Source organism: Hibiscus syriacus, unplaced genomic scaffold (genome assembly GCF_006381635.1).
Source record: "Hibiscus syriacus cultivar Baekdansim isolate YM2019G1 unplaced genomic scaffold, ASM638163v2 tig00002684_pilon, whole genome shotgun sequence".
NCBI lineage: Eukaryota > Viridiplantae > Streptophyta > Magnoliopsida > Malvales > Malvaceae > Hibiscus > Hibiscus syriacus.
Genome location: NW_024061939.1, coordinates 335,025 through 339,823, shown reverse-complemented (window position 1 = coordinate 339,823; position 4,799 = coordinate 335,025). Strand labels below are relative to the sequence as shown.

Genomic DNA, 4,799 nt, shown 5'->3' with positions numbered 1-4,799 from the left:
CTTGCTTTGTTGCTCATTAAGCTCACCGAAATTTTTACCTTATTTTCTTAATCATAGGTAAAATCTACTAATACTATATAGAGTTTAATATAAACATAAATTAATAAATTTAACCTAAAAATTATCAAAAAAGTGAATGAATTAATTTTAAAGTCTAAACTCCAAAGTAACAATCCATAAATATATTAAAATAATAAATAAGGTTTGATTTTTGGGTGTAATAAAATATTAATTAATAATTTAATGTTTTTTGTTTATTAAAAATTAATAGATTAGCAATTTATCATCCTTTTTATTATCTATTTGTAAATTAATATTTTTTTAATGAAATAATTTTTATGATAACTACTAAAAAATTATATAAAAAAATAACTTTTAGACAATTCAAAAAATTAACTCTCATTTTTTAATATCAAATTATCATTTAGGTTAATTTATTTTTAATTTCTAAAATCAACATTTTAACTTTAGATATACTTTTTTACAACAATGTCAAACATTTTAAATTTAGATATCACATTTTTTTTTCACAACACTTCTTTATAGTTAAAGGCTTATATGATAATTTGATCCTTCATAAATTAGTTGATTAGGGGTGGTAATCGGGTGGAGAAAAACCGAAAACCGAAAAGCGTGGAGATCCGAACTTACGAGATGGGGAATAACCAAACTCTTCACTCACGGGAATGGGGATGGGGGAAGTTTTATCCACGAAGCTCAAATTGGGGATGGGGACGGAGATTACTATATCTGAACCTCGGGGATAATCAAACTGTACTCGTGTGAATAACTGTGGGGAATCCCGAAAAATATTTGTAGGGATCCCTGATATTTTACAAAATTTTAAAATATATTTATAATTATTTACCTATATACCCTATATATATATATATATATATATATATATATATATATAATAAAAAATATATATGATAAGATTGTGAGATTACATGTTGCCACTGTTACATCTCAAATGAACTAAAATTGAAGTTTAGATCTTTTCTCATTTAATATATATTGATTTGTTGAGAATAAAAATGGTTAGGATTGTACATATACATTGAATGTTAGATGAATATTGACATTTAAAACTTTTATATTATAAATAGAGACCAATTTGAGATAATTTGATATATCTTACAAGTTTTAGGTGTTGTATTGATTTCAAAAATGTTTATTTATTTTTGGGGATGGAGATTGACCGAAACCCGTAGGGATCCGTAAGGGATGGATATAGGGACAAAAAAGTCCCCCGAAACATATAATGGGGACTCTCTAAAATCGTACTAGCAAGTGTTAGGGTCTGCCCGACCCGTTGCAACCCCTATAGACTATAATTAAGTAAATCCTTATGTGATTAACTAATTAAGGCCAAAAACAAAAGAATAACATCAGGTATAGTTTACCTAAAAAAAATATAATGAACAATTAATGTGTATGAATTATATATAAATTTATAGTACTTGACATGAAAATAACAAAATATAAATATGATAAGAAAACAAATATAACATAACTACATATATATCACCTTTTACCAAAAAAAAAGACTAATCAGTGATCAAATTATGATGTTGATCCCTAACCATATTCAAATTCAAAATCAATCCGTGTTTTAATGTGTTATAACTTTTTGAGACAATTTTTATTGATGATTGAGTGCAATCTCAAATTTAGTCAAAAAAGGAAGAAAATTTGAAAAACATAAGAGTCAAGTTGCACAATGATAACATGGCTTCTGTTTTTCTTCATAAGTGAAAAAGAAATGTAAAAAGCTTGAAAATTACAACAATACTCCCTAGTAATCAAAGAATATATTGCAAAAATAAACAGGGATCAAATGGAATACGCAGCACATTGCATTTGCATAAGTTCACACAACAAAAAACCCAAAACTGAACACAACTTTGTGCACTCTAACACAAGCATCTCGATCCTCTCGATAAATCGCTGTAACAAGATCATCCGATGCGTATGTCGATAACAATTTGTAAAGTGACCTTAAGATGAGAAATTCTCCAACTTACACTGCAATTGCATCCTACACTGGAACAAAATTAATGGTGCGATTAGCATGGAAGATCGACAGATGTTTCTTAGGTTCCAAGTGCTAGTGGAATGACATACCTTGGCAGTCAAGTTTGACATTGCTAGGTTCAACTTTTCTTTGGTTTTTGTACCGGCAACCTGCCCGGCCTTTGCAACTTTGCTGAAAGCACCGTTTAGCCAAGCTGTCCCAGCAGTTACGTACCTGTCCAGAATAAAACACGAGGACAAAGACGATTAGAAGGATGGTGACCCTTTTTTACGTCTCGTTATTGTCTTTGAAGCAGTGTGGGTGGACTTGCACCCGTGCTGAAAGGAGAAATCTTACCTGCTAGATTTGACGGCTGATCCCGTGTTGTTTATTTTCCTCTCTGCTGCAAATATTGCAGCCATTGTTTTATCCGACACCTGCAACCTTTGGTCCACAGATTTTACTTTCTCATTAACGGCTGAGATTCCCACAGTCAGTTTCTCGGTCAGCCCGACTCTCCTGTCAAACTGTAACAACCCGAAAATTTTAAAATAATATTTAATTGGGAATTGAGGTTTTAATTGTGAAAATTGGTGAATTTTTAAGGACTAAATTGGAAGTTTTTAAAACTTGAAGCTTGTTTTAGAGTTAAAGAAAATTCAAGAACCAAGCCCTGAATTTACCCTAAAATGTTAGGTATGGGTTGTTATATACGTGAATTGGTTTCTGAAAATCAGAAACCAATTCCTCCTAAATTCCCTCTCCCAACCTCAACTTCCGACGACGATCCCGACGCCGTCCGAATTCCGATCGTCATTTTAAAACCACCATCGTGTTCATCATCGAGCGAGGAACAAACCCTTCAATTTAATTGAAGCGAAACGCTGCCAAACATCGTGAATTTCAAGTCAAAGCATCGATTTTTTTAAAGCTCAATCGCTTAGAAAATCCTAAATTCATCGCCGATCGTTGCTCCGTTTACGACACCTCCCGCACCATCGTGTTCCTTGTGCCGTTCCGAGTCCGTCGGTGTCATCCTCGATCTCCGTTGACAGTGGCGCGTGGGGAGGTGGATCAGTCAAAGATTCGGCCAAGTCGAAATCGAGCTCTACGCCGTTCAAAAATTTGAACCGATCTTTGTAAGTATCTCGAAATCGCTCAAAATAATTTTTAAAAATTTTTCCGTGATTTTTAGAGCCCCGGAGGACGTCGCACGCGCCACACGCGCCGCCGTAGGCGAGTGAACGCTGGAAACCGGTTTTGACCGGTTTAACCGGTTTTGAACCAGTTTTGACCGGTTTGACCGGTCACGACCCGTTTACCCGTTTACCCGACCGTTGACCTGACCGTTGACCCGACCTGACTCGTTGACCCGACCCGTTGACCGTTGACCGGTGTTATTTTGGGAATTAATTCGGTTTAGTGCTATTCAGAGAATTAATTTGAAATGTTTGCTATTTTGGTAATTTTTTTAGAAAAGGTGATATTATGGGAATTAATTCAAAATTGGTGCTATTTTGGGAATTAATTCGAAAAGGGTGCTATTTTGGGAATTATTTAAAAAAAAGTGCTATTTGTGTAAAATGTTTGACAGTTTGTTGACCTCCTTTGACCAGAACTTTGACCGACTTTGACCATCTATTAAACGACCTTTGTTTTCGACCAAGAATACTTATCCTGATAGTTTTCGACGTCTCGAATCCGTTTTTGGGGTCCGTTTTGCTAAACTCAAACCCGAAAGTCTCCAAATCGTCAGTCAACTCCGTTGAATTTAATTTTGACCAAGAATTCGAAATTTCGAAAGGTCATACTTTATATTTTCCGACGTCCTGAATTTGATTCTGAAGTCCGTTTTGCCAAATTCTGACCCAAAATTCCCGAATCGAGCTTGTAAACCCAAAAGGCTTAATATTTTAATATTTTGATTATTTAAATGAGATTTGGTCAATGATTTATTCAATAAAATATTTTATGAAGGTACTCGTGTTTCACCTGAGCAAGGATCAATTAGGTCCGGTATTATCCGTTCGTTAGATCAGCCTAAACTGCGTACTACGAGAATTACCAGTAGGTTTCCGTATATTATTTAAATAATATTTAGATTATTTATATTAGGATTCCAATATGGATTTTTTCAATTCGTAGGATCTAGCGCTGCAGCAGAACGTGATCGACAGACCCAGTAATAGGCTTCCCTATCTGATTTCTCAGACTGTTACAGGTGTGTTTCCCGACAGTGTTAATTATTTCTGTTTTAAAATATACATCTGAACATTATGTATATGACATCTGATTTGCCAATATTTCTAATATGATTTCTGGTTACGGTATTTTATACCGATTTTCTGAATATTGAAGATTCGATATCTAAAATTCTGTATACTACTGACTTGTCTTCTAATTTCCGTATTTCTGTATATTATTGTTAAGCATGAACACTTTTATGTTTTAAAGATTTAATCATTGTTTTCATTCAAATACATTCATGAACATCTCCATCATTGGGGGGTATTGTTGAAGGAAGTATATCCGCAGGTTCCTCGGCTTTGTGCTCAGGGCCTTATTTGTTGTGTGGGCTGGGTGTATGGTTCTAGGGAACCTACACATTCTGTTGTGATGGGCTGGGGGTAGTGTTCATATTTTTTTAACGACATGATTGCATAAACCGACTTTACTGGAATATTTTTATCAGTATGTTTTTATATACACTGTATGGAACACACCGGGCTTTTTAGCTCATTCTGTAGTTTTTACCCTTTTTCAGATAACAGCAGACCATAAG

General features: G+C 34.2%; 1 long non-coding RNA gene across 1 annotated transcript; it reads right to left on the bottom strand.

Annotated features, from left to right (window-relative positions):
- Positions 1–1,953: 1,953 nt before the first annotated feature.
- LOC120148718 lies at positions 1,954–2,539 on the bottom strand. Its single transcript, XR_005518400.1, has 3 exons — positions 2,375–2,539; positions 2,128–2,251; positions 1,954–2,041 (listed from the first exon to the last, which is right to left on the bottom strand). It is a non-coding gene; the product is annotated as an uncharacterized LOC120148718 (long non-coding RNA).
- Positions 2,540–4,799: the final 2,260 nt, after the last annotated feature.